Genomic DNA, 19,572 nt, shown 5'->3' on the forward strand with positions numbered 1-19,572 from the left:
ATAATAAACATGTTATACTGATGGATTTGCACAGAGCAGCCCGGATCCTCCTCTTCTTGGGTCCTTCTTCTGTGATCCTGGCCCCTCCCTCCTGTTCAGGGTCCCCACAGCAAATGGCTTGCTATGGGGGCACCCAAGCTGAGTCACAGCTCCCTCTGTCCATTCAGACACGGACCCTCGGGCCCCAACCACCCCCTCTCTCCCCTGCTTGGCTAGGTGACTTTGATTGACAGCAGGTGGAGTCAATGGCCCCACTGCTGTGTCTCAGCCAATCAGGAGGGAGAACCTGAGACACTTGTGAACATCGCTGGACAGAGAGGGACCTTAGGTAAGTATTAGGGGGGCTGAGGGGGTCTGCTGCACACAGAAAGCTTTTTATCTTAATACATAGAATGCATTAAGATAAAAACAACTTCTGCCTTTACAACCACTTTAAAGCTGGATACACACTATACAATTTTATGAAGATTATGTTCCTTCAGATTTACCAAAACCATCTAATATGAGGTCAAACTTTAAGAGTTTCAATTTGTATGCAATCAGGCAGGCCCTTGTACTACATCAGGCATGTCCAAAGTCCGGCCCGCGGGCCAATTGCGGCCCCTGTTCTGGTTTAATACAGCCCCCCTGGTGATTTGGATATGTATATCTTTTGGGGCTACAAAAGATATATATCGTATTTATCGGAGCTGCCTCGGAGGGGACAGGGAGCATGATCCCTGATCGATGCCCATCTGCAATTACATACAGGAGATTATCCTGTATGTAATTTGTTGATGCTCGTCCCATTCCCCTCCAAGGCTGCAAAGGGGCATCGATCAGGCTGCACTGATGACACATGTAAGGCTGCGTTCATGGCACATGTAAGGCTGCGATCATGGCACATGTAAGGCTGCGATCATAGCACATGTGAGGCTGCATTCATGACACATGTGAGGCTGTATTGATTGCAATAGTAAGGTTGCATTCATTGCAATGGTGAGGGTGCATTGATTGTAATTGTGAGGCTGCATCAATAGCAATGGTGAGGCTGCATTCATGGCAATGGTGAGGCTGAAGATGGGCACTGATTAGGTTACAATGATGGGCACTGACCCTTATTTTGCTTCACAGTTCTTTATATAAAATTTACGTTTTTTCTTGAAACTTCCCTCTTAAAGTGAAGGTGCATGTTATACGCTGATAAATACGGTATATCTAAATAACACGCCCAAGCTCCTCCTTATTCCTGAGCGGCACTCAGGGATTTGTTGGGGCCACAAAAGATATATATATATCCAAATAACACGCCCAAGCTCATCTCTTCACCACACACAGCCACAAAGGCAAGAGAATCCGTGTATTAGTGCTCGGACTAGCAAACTTAGACCAAATTTTAATGGTTCAAAGAATGTCAGGCAAAATGGTTGGCCCTCGCGCATGTTCACTTCATCAAATATGGCCCTCTTTGAAAAAAGTTTGGACACCCCTGTACTACATGGTTTTGGTAAATTCTAAAGGAAATCAGACAGCAAAAGTTGTATAGTGTGTATGTGGTCTAATTCCCTTTCTCAAACATCTATAATAGCTGAGGCCACATTGACTGAAAATAACCAATTAGAAAATCCCTCCCACCTTACATATGTTAACCACTTGCCCTGCTTCCCCACCATGCCATTTTTTTTGTGATATGGCACTGCATTATTTTAACTGACAATTGCTACGTTGTACCTAAACAAGTTGACATCCTTTTTGTTCCCACAAATAGAGCTTTCTTTTGGTGGTATTTGATCACCTCTACGGTTAAAATTTTTTGGGTTATAAACAAACAAAATTTAAATATAAAGTGTAGCGCTGTGAGTAAGAATGAATGGAATCAACCATCAAATAAAAGGTGACACAAATAAAATTGTGATGATCATAATGTGCACATAAAATCAATAATGGACCCTTCACATATATGAACAATACATATACCCAAAAAAGAGAAGGGATATGTTAAAGTGTAACTCCACATATATCGTATAGTATGTGAGAAAAGGTGAGATCAACACCAATATATTATGTCAAAAGAAAAAAAGGTAACACAAGAGTTCCATCTCCTGCAGAGATGGAACTCCTGTGGTCTGCTAAGTTAGCCATACACTGTATGAATTTTGTCCAGTTTATCACGGGCTTCCCTCCATGGGTGGCCCTGTTAGCCACCTAAACATTCTTTGAAAATTGAAGGAATCAGGCAGAAAATTAATGGCCGATCAACAGCTGCATCCAATTAGATGCAGCTACTGGTTAGGCATTTTGACAGCTTGTGGGTCCAACTGTCAAAATACAATGGAGATTTTTCATTGGCGCAGTTTAGTACATATGGAGGAATCAGATTTTTTTATTTAGTTCACAGATTGAGCAAATAAAAAATCTATGTATGGCCATCTTTAAAAAATATTTGATGGTAACAGCATAGATTTACCAGTCAACCTGGGATATCCACTGCTACTGGAAATCATAAAGTGACTCCAGTTTCTTCTCTGCCGTGACCCAACAAAGATTTGGGATAGGGGGAGCAAGAAAAGAAATGTAAAATGATCGCTGGCTATGCATACTAGCATTGGCCTTTCTGAAACATGCACATTTGTAAGGCTACATGCATTTGGCAGTTTATCTGTGACAAGGGGCAGCCACCAGCAACAATCAGTAGATTCTTGCAGGTGGTTGTAAATGTTGTTTAAAAGCTTATAGAGAGGGGAGAGAAGCACCAGAGAGCCCAATAAAGTGTAGTATGCCAGTTTATTGAGTACAAAAATAAACACTGGAGGTAATACACTCACATGGTGGAAGAGTAAACAGGCATATCAGGGTGGAATGCAGTCCTTCGTCCCAGGCAGGTGGGTGGCTTGAGCGGCTGGCGGGTAGAGATGACAAGCAGCTGGAAAGGCAAAGCCAGAGCTTCTGTGTGAGAATAAGGGATGGTCGGCATTCAGGATGACATCCAAAAACTAGTATTCCTAATGATTAAACATGTACAAGGCTGTAAAAACAGTCTACGTATTTCAGGCCTTAGCCCTTAATCATGGCTAAAGACTAATGACTGAAACACATAGGATGTTGTTACAGCATTGTACATGTTAACTTAATAAAGGAGTACTATTGTTTGGATGTCATCTTGGGTGCCGACCATCCCTTTCCTTTTTGTGGTATGCTGGAAGTGTTGGCAGCTTTGAGGTCCGAGCCCCGGGTGGAGCTGTTAGTGAGAAGGTTGTAGTGCCTTTACACCAAAGCTCCTGTGTGAGCGTGGGGAGCAATGCTGGAAGTGGAGCTGTGACGGCAGAAGCTGCGGCCACAGCCGCTGAGTCTGCTGTGTAGTCGAAAAGAGCCAGAGTCGTGCCGGGAGGAAATATGACAGCCTGGAACAAACACTAATGCCTCGTACACGCTTCCGGGTTTTCCGACGGGAAAACTGCGATGACAGCTTTTGCCCGGGAATCCCGGGCGTGAGTATGCTCCCTCACAGTTTTTCCAACAGGAAAAATGCCAAACCCGCCGTAAAAAAAAAAAAAAAAAAGAGAACCAGCTCTCTTTTTTCCCCTCTGACTTTTTCCCCATCTGAAATCCCGAGCGTGTGTACATCAGCGTGGAGCACTTATCAGGACCATTAGCTTCCTTCATCAGAGTGTTGCTACATCCAGAGGTAGTGTTTAGTCTCCTCTGAATGCAGAAAACTATTAGGGGCTAAACTATCTTGTGAAAGTAGCCTAATGTCCCTGTCAGTTTTTCAAGCAGATCCTTCAGTTTCCTCTATGGAGCAGTGGGGGTCAATGGACATGTGTCCATTGACACCCGCAGACATCGGATCCTATGCTCTAAAAACATCTGTTCCCCATCCCTCTGGCAAATCGGAATGGATGGCAGTTGGGTGTAAATGGACAGTTGGTCCTACTACATCCAACTGTCCATAGAGGAGAGCCGGCTGTGCCTGTGTATGCTCTGCATAAGCAGAGTGGACACGGACCAGCCATCTGCCTGCTCAGCGGGATCAGAAGAGATTCCCCGATGAGCAGATGGACGGAGCCCACCCTGTGTGTAAGGCCCACCCACGCCTTAAGGGTGAAAAACTTGGAAATAGTCAGGAAAAAGCAAAATTAAAAAATAGTAATAATATACATTATATATGATAAAACAATAAAAAAAGAATAAATAAGAACCATAAAAGGGTGGAGAAGATTAACTCTAACTGAGTTGGAAAACACATCCAATAATTTCATCCATGGAGAGGGCCAGTCCCGTTATATGGCACAGGGCCTACAGACACAAGATCATTTCTTAATTTAACCACAGCTAGCCGGAAGAAAGGAATAATCTTTTATACACAAAGGCACCTTAAAAAAGCAGCAGTGCGTCCTGATTATGTATGATGCCTGCTGTTACAGGCAAATGTTATTACATGCTCATTAGCAAAGCCATAGGTTTACTTTCATGTAGTAATTAATGTAATCACAACGTCTGAGATAGCATTGTGGGCAGAATGTTGTATGAAATATGGCCTCCCTGATGAGATCAGAGCTGAAAGCTTTAGTAAGGCAAAACATTCTAAAAGACGAGGTATCTTAAAGCTATTATGTGCCAATTAGGCTATGTTTAATGGAAAAGTTTACAACTCTGAACATTTAACAGCTGCTGAGATTCATATACAAAGAACTAATGTCAGCATGTGATATTTGGCCCCTGGGTAGCGGTAAACACCCTTGTAGTGGATCAAAGTGTCCTAAAACACTGAAATATTTTTTAGGATACGATGGCTCTATAAGTTTACCCAAACCCAAAACTTTTTTGGGGGGCTTTGTATGGAGTGTTGAACAGTTAGAACCTCTGTCAGGTTTTTATCGCTGCCTTTGTTCTCTGCTAGAAACATTTACTATATCTGTCCTGGTAGCCATTGTCACTGAGACTAAAATTGATGGGAAATTTTGAGTTGTCACCGGATCATGAATAGAGAAGGAATGCATTTAACTTCTTTCTGGCGCCGCAGTGCCCCGGGAGGAAGTGGGAGCTGAAACCCTCTAAGAGGGATTCCGCCCCCCCCCCAAAAAAAAGGACATGCCAAATGTGGCATGTTAGGGGGCCACCTTCCCTTAAAGCGGAAGTTCCATTTTTGGATGGAACTCCGCTTTAAGGCAAACTTGTTGCATTGAATATTATTATAAGGTAGGGATTTGCCTCACTTTCTGGTGATTTATTTTAATTTATTTTTGTATTTACAGTACAATAAGTAAAATGAAATCTTTTGAATGCACACAAATGGCAAAAAACAAAACAAACATGGCTGGGGTTTTACAATCACATGATGCCTCCGATAGTCATGCCCATCCCTTGTGGGATTTTTAGTTTCATCATAGTTAGGCCCTGTCACCTAGGGGTAGGTAATTTGCTCACCCAAATCTGGAATTCCCACTTCTGCTGAGTTTCTGGAAGTGCCAGGAAGGTATGGATGGGCAAAAATACAGTAATTTATTAGAAGATAAACGCCACTCAAAGCTTTCGTTTTAGAACATCTTGTATTTTCTCAATGAATACAAAGTACTCTATGACATGACAAGGTAGAGATTGTGATCTCCCTCCTCTCCACCTCATCAATGAGAATACAACATTCATTGATAGACATATACGGTGTTCTGTAAATGATGACAGTGCGGAGCATTGGACACTTGGCCCAGGATCTGGAAGAGTGCTATCGATGTAGCAGCACAAACTACTACTGTGGTTTTTGGCATCCTCATTGGCTCGTCAAGTTAGAGAATCGTAATTAGCTTTACGTTTTATTGCCATCTGACCCCACTTTTTTTTTTTTTTTTTAAAAGCCTATGGGGTGCAAAACACACCGAAAAACTCCACCAGGTGCCAAATAAATGTGCACACACATCAAGAGTGAAACACAAAAACCTGCAACGGGTGCTACGTCTATCATCCATAAAGAAGGACCTGACCCTGATCCCCCGGAGCGTTAGGCTTCAGACGGGGACTGAGGTACTTCACATGGTCTGAGCAGGCGAAGCCGACACAGACCCCATTCTTTGGAGGGTCTATCGAAACAGAACCCACCCAAGTACTAGGTGGGGCTCCCCCGAAGGGAGACCCCATGAGAGCAGGCGAACTAAGCCAGAAGGCCATGTCCACCCACTCCCAAGACGTTCAGGGCTGGCCCAAGGACCGGCACCCTACTAATCACACTGTGACAAACGTGACACCAAACAAAAAAATACATAAAAGTGACAACACAGGGGTAAATAAAAAGAAAGTGGGGGAGAAGAAAGATGAGGGAGAGTGAAAGTGACCATTGTGCAATACGATGGCCGGCCTTCCGGCCAGGAAACAAAAATTCCTCTGGTCCCAGCCAAAAGGTCCGGCACTAGAGGCAGGTGTAAAAAAAGTGTCTATATGGTGAAGTGACCATGGTGCCCAAAAGCAAAAGTGCTAAGAGAACACTAGTGTAAATAAGGCACCCCTGAACTGCCACTCCAGGGGCACATTCACCATAGGCTTTTCTCACAACCCTGACCAACAGCCCGGACAGTCACAGCCCCCTTCCCTACCAGGAAGGAACGGGAGCTCCGGAAGCTCAGGGAGAGAGCTCAATCAAAAAAAAACTCTCCCCTTCGCCTTTCACTCCCCACCTATTACTCGGGAGGTACAAGCCTGCAAAATGACCCCCCCTTAACAATGGGGGGGTCGACGTTCCCTCTCGAGAAACTGGCAGGTTAGGAACTGCATCTAATCCAGGCCAGAAGGCCAGGGACCCGACCATTCAGCTTTCTTTTCAAATGTTTTTTATTGTATTTTTCAAAGATACACAATAAAGCACAAATAAGAGTCATAACAATACAACAGTTTCTTAGTCATACTATGTGTTCAACAGTGTGCCTGGGTAGGCTTCAAATTATCATTTTACTAAACAGTAACCATATAGGGCCTTAGTCCAGTTGGATAGTGGTCAGATGCTTAAACAAGTAACTAGCAATCCCTGTTTACCCCAACGGGATCATGCTGTAAACAAGGGATTATGGCTCATTATCTTATATTATTTAATAAAATCAAAATTAACATAAAGGGGTATCAAGGGAAGGAGGGGAGGGGAAGGTGAGTAGGAAGTTATCTTTTACATCCGGTCTAGTTTAGGAGTGTAGTCGTTCAGGAACACACTTAATAATTATTAAAATTCTTCAGAAAATTTGAGGCCCTAGGATGAGTAATCCATTCATTCCAATTTTTAATGAATTTACTTATGGTTCCTTTCCTATGTGCTAACATTAGCTCATAGTGAGCCTGAGTATTGAGTCTCTGGACAACATCAGATAAGTTAGGTGCTAAGGTAGATTTCCATAGTTTTGTTATGGTGAGTCTCGCTGCTGTAAGGAAGTTGGCAACTATAGTTCTAAATTGAGGAGGATAGACATCTAGATTTAAACCTAGTAGGGCTAATTCAGGTGTGAGTATTTTTAGATTACCAGTGAAGGATGCGATAAAGGAGGATACATTATTCCAGAAGCTAGATAAGGTTTTACAATCCCAGAGGGTATGTAACAAATTGCCAGTGTGGGATTCACATCTCCAGCATATGGGGGAGGAGCTAGGGAATATTTTGGATAGTCTGTAAGGGGTCAAATACCAGCGGTTTAGTATTTTCTGGGCGTTCTCCCAATGTTCTACACATGCAGAAGAAGAACTGTTAATATGGATGGCTTTTTGCCATTCTTCCCACGTAAAAGTTTGTGATAGATCCTTCTCCCATTTAATCATATTTAAAGTTTTGGTTTGAATTGGAAAAGATGAAAGTAGTTTATATATATGGGATATGCCTCTCTTCCCACTTATTTTATAGGAAGTGAAGAATTCCCACAGCGCCCTAGGGAGTTCCACACTTTTCTTTGGGTCAAAGTTTTTATTGAACGGTTTGGCTATGAGTTTATTCGTTATTTTATGTATGTCATCGGGTGATAGCTGATCAAAAAAATTGATTCCCTGTTTGGACCAGGGTGTGGTAGTAATTCTTACTTTACAGTAATCGATTACTCCTAGTGGTATTGGCATTAGGACTGGGTTACATGTCGGCTGTAATTTTGTTAGAGCAAACTTCCAGGCTGCCAGAGTAGCTCTAATTGTTAGGAAGTTGGGTGTATTAATTTTTGGTAGAGCATAGCAGGCCATGGAAAGGGAAAATAGATCCTTCCCTTTAGACACTTCTCGTTCAATGTTCAACCATAATTTATCATTTGAATATCTGAACCAGTATCTCATTTGATCAAGGAGTGAGGCGAAGTAATATAGGCGTAAATCTGGGAGGTTTAGGCCTCCTTTAGCTTTAACCAATGACATAGTAGATAAAGCAATTCTAGGTTTCTTTCCCAACCAGACCAAGTTGCTCAATTTCGAGTTAATTTGTGTGAAAAATTTAGTCGGTAATGGGATGGGGAGGGAGCGGAAGTAATATAGAATTTTTGGTAACGTCTTCATTTTAAAGGCTGCTATTCTTCCAATCCAAGATAGTTGTGTCTTTTTAATAGACTGTGTATCTTGAGTGATTTGAGTTAATAAGGAGGGATAATTTGCTTCATACAGTTTATTAGGTGGGTAAGTAAGTTGAATCCCAAGATAGGTAATGGAGGGGTTGTCCCAATTGTAGCTAGATTGTTGTTTTAGTTTAACAACTAGGTCTGGCGGGATGTTCATAGGTAGTACAAAACATTTACTATGATTAATCTTATAATAAGAGACTGATCCAAATTTATCTAGGATAGCGGTTACCTCTTCTAGTAGTGTGTCGGTAGCAGATAAAGTTAAAAGAACGTCGTCCGCGAATAATCCCAATTTATGTTCTATTTGACCGACCTTGATTCCTACGATATTGGGGTTAGATCTGAGAGATATCGCCAGTGGTTCAATTGCTAATGAGAATATAATGGGTGATAAGGGGCATCCCTGTCTAGTACCGTTTGAGAGACTAAACTGTTTAGATATACTTCCCGATGTAAATACCCTAGCAGATGGTGTAGTATAGAGAGACATTATGGCTTCAAAAATAAATCCTGTGAGACCAAATTTCTTAAGGGTTTCCGCTACATATCCCCAGTGCACTCTGTCGAATGCCTTCTCCGCATCCAGTCCGAGAAGCAGAGAAGGCATCCGACCGCGCTCTACATGGCTAAGTAGATTAATCATCCGTCTGGTGCTATCCGGGCCTTGACGTCCCTTCACGAATCCAACTTGATCTGGTTCAATCAGATAAGGAGTAATTTCTAATAGTCGATTAGCTAGAACCTTAGCAAAAAAATTTAAATCAGAATTAAGTAGCGAGATAGGTCTATAATTAGTTGGAGAAGTCGGGTCTTTCCCTTGCTTTGGTATTGTGATGACAATTGCTTCAAGCATTTCCTTAGGGAATGAGCGGGTGTTGACAGCTTGATTAAACAATCTGGTCAAGTATGGAGAAAGCATATTTTCAAATGCCTTAGGCCCCGTACACACGACCAGTTTCCTCGGCAGAATTCAGCTTCCGACCGAGTTTCTGGCTGAATTCTGCCGAGGAAACTGGTCGTGTGTACACTTTCGGCCGAGGAAGCTGACGAGGAGCTCGACGAGGAAATAGAGAACATGTTCTCTATTTCCTCGTTGTTCTATGGGAGCTCTCGTCCCGCCGAGCTCCTCGGCGGCTTCAGTGCTGAACTGGCCGAGGAACTCGATGTGTTTGGCACGTCGAGTTCCTCGGCCGTGTGTACGAGGCCTAAAAGTATTCACTAGATAGGCCATCTGCACCGGGCGCTTTATTTAGTGGTAACATTGAGATTACTTTTTTGATTTCATTTACTGTTATAGGATCATTTAATTTTTCTAATGTAGCGGAATCTACTGTAGGGATGTTAAGTTTATCAAGAAATTGGGTTATATCTTTTAGGGTTGGTTGGGTGACAGTATGATCTTTTTTTAGATTATATAGGCCCTCATAGTATTCTGCAAACGCATCAGCTATACTCTGTGGGTTATACAATACTTTTCCTGACTTGTGGTGAACAATTTCATGGATTTTCTGTTTGTTCTGTCTAATACGTAGTTGCATGGCAAGTAACTTACCCGCTTTATTTCCTTGGGAGTAGTGGTTTAGTTTTAGTTTTTTGAGGTATTTTTCATGATCAGAGATCAAAGTCGCTCTAAGCTCGTGTCTGGCTTCATTAAGTTGTTGGAGGAGGAGGATGTGTTTGGGGGCTAGCTTGTGTTCCTTCTCTAATTTGTCTATTTTCACTAATAGATTATTTACCTCCTGTGACCGCCTTTTTTTTTCCCTAGACGTCAATTGTATCAGCATTCCTCTGGAGAAAGCTTTGTGGGCACACCATATACTAGAGATAGAGACTTCGTCGTTGTCATTAAATTTAAAATATTCTTCTAGTCTTTCCTTCATCTCTGCCAGAGCTCCTCTATGTGACAAAATATATGTATTGTTCCTCCAAAGAACATGCTTCGAATTTTGTTGGGCTAGATCAATAATTAAAGAGATTGGAGCATGGTCAGACCATGTTATGTTATGTATATGGGCATCTGTGGTTTTCTGGAGGAGAGCTCTGTCAGTGATGAAGAAGTCGATCCTAGAATAGGATTTATGGACATTTGAATAAAACGTAAAGTCCTTTTCTGTTGCGTGGAGACACCTCCAAGGATCATGGAGGTCTTCTTGTGAGAAGACGTTCTTCAAACCTCTTCGTTTGGATTGGATCCCTTTAGTGGTGTCCAGAGTAGGGTCCATCGTTGCATTAAAGTCCCCACATAAGATAATATTGCCTTTTTGTATTTTCTTTGTTATTGTGATAACTTTTTGAAGGAATTGTTGTGGGTTCCTATTTGGTGCGTAGATATTGACTAATGTTAGTATTGTATTTTCAATCTTTGCAACCAGTATTACATACCGACCTTGTTGGTCAATTTTTGAGTCCAAAAGTTGAAAGGAGATTGAATCCTTGATGATCGTCAGGACTCCTTCTTTTTTTTTCTTACTGTTGTGAGATGCGAAGATATGCGGGAATTTAGGGTCTGAAAATTGAGGAGGGTTGTCTCTTGCAAAATGCGATTCTTGAATGCAGAGTATGTCGCATCCGAATTTTAGGGCATCATTCCATAGGGCTTTTCTTTTGAAGGGGCTGTTGAGGCCCTTCACATTTAATGAGAGTAGTTTTAGATTAGGCATAGCGAATAATTTTCATATAGATGAATTGTATATGTATCGAATGTAGTAAAGGCAAAGCGTGTCCATCGACTACATAACTTCCATGAAAAAAGAAGATTGTAAGATATTGCTTGTGAGGGGGGGAGGGAAGGAAATTAGGATCATGGTCAAAAACAGAGACAAAAACAAAAAATAACATGTAAAAACAAGCGAGTTGTCGAGCAACTCTTGTGTGCATAAATGTGTGCACTCTCGTTGTGGGGGCTTTGTTAATCATAGATCAGGGGTTCAGGATAGGGGCTCCCTGGGATTCATGTGCCTGAGGAACTTAGGCCATGATAAACTGGAGAGAAAAGAGACAAGAATTTTTATACCGGCGGTTGTGTCATCCATGACTGACATTCCAAGGAGCGGTCAGTTTTTCTTTGGTGGTTCCATCGATCGGGGTACTTTCATCATTTGGGAGTAGATTCCATTTTTTCAGAATCTTGAGGCCATCTTCCAGTGTGTGTATTGTATGAGACATGTTATCTTTTTCCACAGATAGTTTGGTTGGAAAACCCCATCTATAAATTAATTTGTGGTTTCGAAGTATTTTGGTGATCGGTTTCAGGTTTTTCCGCGCCAAGATAGTAGCTTGGGAAAGATCGGAGTATAGGATAATTCCCGCGTAGGGGTCTGGTAGTGGTGCATGGTGTCTTGCAAAATGCATTAGCATGTCTTTTGTCTGGAAAAAATGGATCTTGGCGATCACATCTCTTGGAAGTTTCGCTGCGATGTGCGAGGGCTTAGGAAGTCTGTGAGCTCTGTCGATCACTAGATCTTGTTTTTGCAATGAGGGGATAAGGTCCACGAACATTTTTTGCAAAAAGATTCTTAGGTCATTATTTTTTACGTTTTCAGGGATGCCGCGGAATTTAATATTGTTTCGCCTAGACCTATCTTCGAGGTCTGAGACTTTAAGCTTCAGTTGTCCGACTTCTTCCTCAAGAGCAAAATGGTCATCAACTAATTCATTATGGGCGTCAGTGAAGTCAGTCATTTTGTTTTCAATATAATCCACTCTTTCACCCAAATCTCCTATTTCCGCTTTAGATTTTTGCATAAATGCTCTCATGTCATGTTGGATCGCTCCATGCAATGATTTTAGCATTTCCTTCATATCAGTGTCAAGCATTGCTTTGCCAGAGGTGGGAAAGGAGTCCAATTTTACCTCATAGGGGTTAATATCAGCATCAGAATCACAGTCTATTTCAATGTCACTTACTTTATCTCCAGATGACACTTTTCTCCTTTGTTTTACAGGGCTGATGAAGTCTGATTCAAAGGCTTCATTTTGTTGTTCCTTCTCAGGCTGCTGCAGCATCAGAGCCTGTGTCTTTCTCCTCACAGAGTTGCCTGGCAGCTGGTCTGTGTGTGTGAGGGAGGAGGCGCCATCTTTTTCCTGAGGGGATTCAGCCGGACTGATAAACAACCCCAATTTGCGGGGTTTCTTGCGGGAATTACGTTTCTCCATAATGCTGGAGATGTTCTCTGTCCTCTCCGGATCGATACTGTGTCCTCGGGCGCGCTTTTCGTCGCTGCTAGCCACTTCAGGAAGGTATTAGAACATGGAGCTCTAGCAGTGAGCTTCCATACAGATTCCCTCCGACCATTCAGCTTTCGACCGCATGATTCTCTGTCCCGATCAGAAGGCTTTCACCTCCACGCCAGCAGGCTTTGCATCTGCCACCACCATCCCTTTCCACCTCGCCGTGTACTAGGGACAGTTCTAGTACCTCCTGGCAACTGATAAGAACAGATACTACACTTGATCTTAGCCAAAAGGCCGAGAAGCGAGTTATAGGGTTACAAAGAATTAAAATGAATATATATATATATATATATATATATATATATATATATATATATATATATATATATATATATAAAGTGTGCTGAATATTCCCTTCTCTATCCAAAACAAAAAAAAATGTTTTCTGCAGGTCCACTTTAGTACTGAAGAGACGCCTACTCATGCACCATGCAGTGGCCTTAGACGTGACTACCACTGATGGTCCCTGGAAAGAAGACAGATTTAAAAAGAGAAATACACCCCTCAGTTCATCTCTGAACCCAATTTCAACAATCTTTGGGAAGATTGTTATCCGTTACACTCTGAATCAAAAACGAAAAACTAGGTCTTTGCCATATAAAAAAGAAAAACATTTTGATTGTCATACTGACATTTATTTTACACTACAAAAATACAAGTTATACTAATATCAGTGTGATTTCCTGACAACCTATCAAAAACTATTTGCTCCAGTTTTTGCTTGGTGCTCTGTAAACAAAAACCCGATCAAACAGCTTCCTCGTAGCCGATCTTTATAGGAGCACCAAGATCTGGCGTCTATTTATTTTTTTCATCTATGAGTTCTCCGAGCTTCAAATACAGAGTGACAACACTGAGATTTCATAGATTCTCCATATTAATGCATGTCACATTTCCAATGCACTCTGAAGTCCTGCCACAAAGCAAACATGAAATATAAAATATAACGATGTGCTAAAGTGCTCATACAATCTTAAGTGACCCTTTTAATGTGTGACGAAGCAGGGCAGAAACGAGTCTCTGATGCAATATCGTGCTAGAGGAGCCTTGCAACAATAAAGAGCTGAATTACAAAAAAGAAAAAATCGAAAACACAACATTTTAGGAACAAAAGATTCTGGGGAATTGGGGGCGCAAACGAGGGTAAGGCATCGCAGATATAAACTCATTACTTCATCTTGTCGAGCTGCCCAGGTGCCAATTCGCTTGTCACAACAAGCAAGAAGAGCAATCGCAGAGATTCTTTGATCGAGTGAACGCTGGGCGACAGTTTTAAATGGATTGCCCCGTTCACGTTTACCCTTTATCTAGCAACATTTCATTTGTTGTTTCGTGCTTTCAAGCCTTGCGGAACAGCTTAACTTGTTAAGACAGCAACAATTCTTTCAACGCAGCCGCTGCAGGGAAGGAGCGGTGGGTTACATTTTACTGATTAAAATGTGTCGTGATACTTTGTTCTTTCATCCAAAATAGCAATTATAATCCCTTAGAACATTGTTTTTAAGATCAATTGTAAAGGTGCAAGAGGTGAAAACACCATGGTTTTGCAGCCTTCTGTCTTCTTAAAGAATGCCAGGTATGGATATTTTTACAAACTGTATATACTCGAGTATAAGCTGACCCGAATATAAGCCGAGGGACCTAATCTTACCACAAAAAACTGGGAAATCTTATTGACTCGAATATAAGCCTAGGGTGTCCATCTGCATGCCTCACTTTGCCCTTACTGTGTCCATGACTAGACTTACGTTTAACATGGGAGTATATAGAAGGGGGGCCCAGCTTTGAAAAATCGGTGCTCCCCCAGACAGAAAACTTTGCACACTTGTAGAGGAGAGCTGGAGCTACATGTGTGCCAAGTTTCCAGGGGACCTACGGCCAGCCGGTAGTGGGTCCCCAAAGTTACCGGAGAAATTACCGTTTAACATGGGAGTCTATGGAAAGGGGGCTTAACCGGCCGTAGGTCCCCCGGACAACAAACTTTGCACACTTGTAGAGGAAGAGTGGGGCTATATTTGTGCCAAGTTTGTGTCCCGGGTCCCCAAAGTCCGGGAGATCAGGCGCAAAAAGGTGACTTGAGTATAAGCTGAGGGGGGCATTTTCAGCACCAAGAAATTTGCTGAAAAACTTGGCTTATACTCGAGTATATACGGTAGTTAGAAATGTCCACCTTGGACCAAGTGACTAAGTACACTATATCACAGCGACATGCGGTAAGGTCAGTGACTGGTGAGGCCCTGCCTAGTATCAGAGCCAGATACACACAGGTTACATATGCCGTAAACGTTAGAGCAATAATTCTAGCACTAGACTTCCTTTGTAACTCTAAACATGTAACCTATAAAAATGTTTACAGTGCCGCCTATGGAGATTTTTAAGTACTGAAGTTTGGCGCCATTCCATACCTCAGCTATCTATTCACTCGGCGCAACATCCTCTTTCACATTACACAAAAGAAAAATCAGCTAACGTTAGTGTTTTTTTTTTTTATTTATTCATGAAACAGTTTCTTTCCAAAAAACAACAACAACGTGTTTGAAAAATTGCTGCGCAAATACCGTGTGGCATAAAAAGAGAATGCATTAAAGTGGATGTAAACCCTCCATACACCCAGTGAAGTGAACAACCTCAGATGATACACACGGATGAACCAAATCTCCCTACATAAGTTTTACATCCATATCCGCTGTCTTCACATTTACAGTATACTGTTTAGAATGTTCAGATTGTGTTAGGAGATTTTCTCTTCATGTTTAAAGTGGTTGTAAACCTTAGGCCCCGTACACACGAGAGGATCGATCCGCTGAAATTGATCCGCGGATCGGTTTCAGCGGATAGATCCGCTGGTGTGTACGATCCAGCGGATATTTATCCGCGGATATATTTCGGGCCGACCGATTTCCAGCGGATAAAAATTTCTTAGCATGCTAAGAAATCTATCCGCTGGAATCGGCTCCAACGGATCGATCCGGTGGTCTGTACAGACTCACCGGATCGATCCGTCCGAACACATCCCTCGCATGCGTCGTAATAATTCGACGCATGCGTGGATATCCTTATATGACAGCGTCGCGCACGTCGCCGCGTCATCATCGCGGCGACGGCGCGACACGTCACCGCGGTGTGAATTCGGCGCGGATTTCGATATGATGGTGAGTACAATCCAGCGGATCGAAATCCTCAGAGGATTTATCCGCGGAAACGGTCCGGAGGACCTTATCCGCGGATAAATCCTCTCGTGTGTACCCGGCATTACAGACCACTTTCACCTACCAGGTAAACCTAGAATAAGGCTTACCTGTAGGTGCTGGAAGTATCTCCTAAACATACAGGGCCGGATTCAGAAAAGAGATACAACGACGTATCTACTGATACGCCGTCGTATCTCTGAGTCCGGCTGTCGTATCTATGCGCCTGATTCATAGAATCAGGTTACGCATAGATTTCCCTAAGATCCGACAGGTGTAAGTGTCTTACACCGTCGTATCTTAGGCTGCAATCTCACGATAGCCGCTAGGTGACGCTTCCGTTTGTTTACGCGATTACGTGTTATGTCGATTCAGAAACGAACGACCGCCCGGCTCTTTTTTTCACGTAGTTTGCGTTCAGCTTTTTCCAGCGTAAAGTTACCCCTGCTATATGAGGGATATGTGCGGCGTATCCTATGTTAAGTATGGCCGTCGTTCCCGCGCCGAGTTTTGAAATTTTACGTTGTTTGCGTAAGTCGTTCGCGAATACGGCTGGACGTAATTTACGTTCACGTCGAAAGCAATGACGTCCTTGCGACGTCATTTAGAGCAATGCACACTGGGAGATTTTACGGATGGCGCATGTGCCGTTCAAGTTAAAAGTAAAAAACGCGGGTCAAGGGAAATTTATATAAAACACGCCCCCCTACATCCCCATTTGAATTACGCGGCCTTACACCGCAACACATACGTTACATCGCCGTAACTAAGGGCGCAAGTTCTTTCTGAATAAAGAACTTGCGCCCAAAGTTAGAGCGGCGTAACGTATCGGAGATACGTTACGCGGGCCGGACAGATACGCCATTGTATCTGAATCCGGCCCACACAGTTTTGGAGATATTTACAATGTCCCCGAACAATGCCGTCTTCTGCGCATGCGCCAATGTTTTGGGCGCATGGGCACTCTTGAAAGGGCACGCTGTGCCGTTTCAAGCTAGGGTCATGCCGTGACTGGAGGCTACTGTGTGCATGCGGGAGCCGCCAGTCACGGCAGGAGTGACGGGAGTGATGTCACGTGACTCTAGCCAGTCACAGAGCCAGAGTTTGTGGCCCCCTGGAAGGAAGAGGGGTGAAGAATGGACGCTTTCAGCCAGCGAGGGAATCGGGGACATTGCAGCTTCAGTTTCAGTTAAGTGACACATTATGCTTTACCTTTGCAGGGAAAGGTTAGAAGCAGCACGCTCAGTGCGCCTGCTCCCGATGTCTACGGCGCATGCGCCGTAGACATGGGTGCCGCTATTTCTGCAAATATCTCCTAAACTTTCTAGGTTTGGGAGATATTTATTGCACCTACAGGTAAGCCTTAATATCGGCTTACCTGTAGGTTAAAGTGGTTGTAATGGGTTTACAACCACTTTAAGTTGGTCTTGTACAGCATAACCTTTCTTAATATAATTTTTCTTGATATTCCGGTGAATATCTGGGAATTAGTAGTACTATTTACTCATCCTGCCTTATGTAAGAATTGTGAAGGTTCCTCTGCAAGCTTAAAGCTCAAGAAGTACGTCTTCTCTGCTCCATAAGCCTCTGTTCCCGGGACAGACAAGCTGCTCTTCTCATCCAAATGTTGCTGGCTCGGTGTGCTGACGTCAAAAGCCAGAACTTTAAGCATATCTTCGGGCTGTTATCCATCAGTCAGTCCGTGATAGATGCTGGGGGAATGCTAAAACTACCAATGGGAAGAAATAAATCCAATGCAACAGTAGCCCTGCAGCAAAAAACATGGCTGAGAAACTCTGCTTTAAAGGATGAGTGTTCCCAAGCTTTAAATTGGGAAAAGATGCTAGTGGAGCAATACGTCGGTACAAGAGTTACAAGAAAACTAACTAGATACCAAGATAATGTTCTACAGGGAAAATATTGAATCCTTTTTAGTAAAACCTGTACTGTATGTGAATTGGTTGTGCTTAGAGCTAAATAAATTCCAGGCAAATAAAATATCACTAAAGGGCAAATCGAGAGCAGCTGCGATCCAAAGTATTGCAAGATTAGATAGTATTACTGCTCAGGTGCATAACATGCACTCCATCGAATACTTGACTATTCTGAGGGTGCTCTGGTCACGTCAAAGGATCGGCTCTCAGCGAATGGCTTCAGGGGAGAGGAGGGGCAGCCGGAAATGAAAGCCCCATAGTAAGCCTATGAGCGACATCATCACACAGGCATTGTGCCCATTGATGGGGATCTCAGACATCAGTTTTCACTTCGACAAAGGTGCCTAACAGTATAAAAAATGTAATCTAGATTTAAATCAAAATAAAATCACTAGGATTGTATGATTTATGTCAAAACACATGAAAACTTTCAAGGGGATCACATTTTTTTAGAGGAATTATATTATATTTTAGTAGCATCATTTTAATTATATATATATATATATGGTATATGCAATTAGTGGACCTCCAGCTGTTGCAGAACTACAAGTCCCATGAGGCATAGCAAGTCTCTAACATCCACAAGCATGACACCCAGAGGCAGAGGCATGATGGGTCTGCAATTGCATATCCCTGATATATATATATATATATATATATATATATATGCTGTAAGGGGTTAGCTCGGTAGCGGGGTGTGTGATCCCCTGGATGGGTTCACTACACACTGAATTTATACAGACAGGCAGTCGAAGACGGTTGAAAACAAAGAAGTTGGTTTATTCTTCCATCTTGCTGGAAACAAGTGCAAGCATCCAAACAGCATAAACAAAATCAAACATAAAATAAACCCTGGCCACTTGGGGCGTTTATCTTCACCACACAGGAACCTATCTCTGGAGTCTGGCACAGCCTAGTGCTGGGCAGACACTGCTGGTCATACAGCAGAAAAACAATAGTCTTAATTTTTATCACACAGAAAAATCAATCCTCCTTACCTCCTCAGAAGACTTTCAGCTACTGCTCTCCTTCACTCACAAAGCCTCAGGATGCAGCAAATCAGTGGAAATCCTCTGGATTACTTATAGAGGCCTTAATTGCCTCATTCTGAACAGCTGAAGTTTTTCAAGGCCCTTAGACCTTTTCTGGCTACTGTTGCAGCCGAAGCCTAATAACAATTGGTGTATTGTCTAAACAAGGCAGAAATGTATGTCCCGTCTGTGACAAAACCCACAGATTTACCTGACTTCCTGTCACAATACACATATATACACAAAATAAATAACATAGTTGGAAAAACTAGTCAATTATTTCTAAAAAGCTGAACTCCAGAGAAATTTTAAATTGGCCTTGCTATGGGGCTACCCCAGTAGTGCAATGGTTAAAGGTAGTGCGTGTATTAAAGCCATTTTTTTCACTAAATAAGATACTAATCACATGACCTACAGTGAGGAAAGCAGTATTTGACCCCCTGCTGATTTTGTACGGATGCCCACTGACAAAGAAATGATCAGTCTATAATTTTGATGGAAGGTTTATTTTAACAGTAATGCTGTGTACACACGATCGTTTTTTTTGATGAAAAAATGATTGTGTGTGGGCCCCATCTGACTTTTTTCCATCGGTGTAAAAAAATAGAACATGTTTTAAATTTTTCTGATGGAAAAAAAAAAC

At 42.5% G+C, this 19,572-nt stretch overlaps 1 protein-coding gene and 1 pseudogene across 2 annotated transcripts in view; both read right to left on the minus strand.

Moving 5' to 3' along the window:
- SLC36A4 (solute carrier family 36 member 4) overlaps positions 1-19,572 on the minus strand; it is a 363,728-nt gene that overhangs the window by 120,868 nt on the left and 223,288 nt on the right. The window lies entirely within an intron of this gene.
- LOC120929971 lies at positions 12,873-13,022 on the minus strand (annotated as a pseudogene).

Source organism: Rana temporaria, chromosome 2 (assembly GCF_905171775.1).
Source record: "Rana temporaria chromosome 2, aRanTem1.1, whole genome shotgun sequence".
In the NCBI taxonomy this organism is placed as follows: Eukaryota; Metazoa; Chordata; class Amphibia; order Anura; family Ranidae; genus Rana; species Rana temporaria.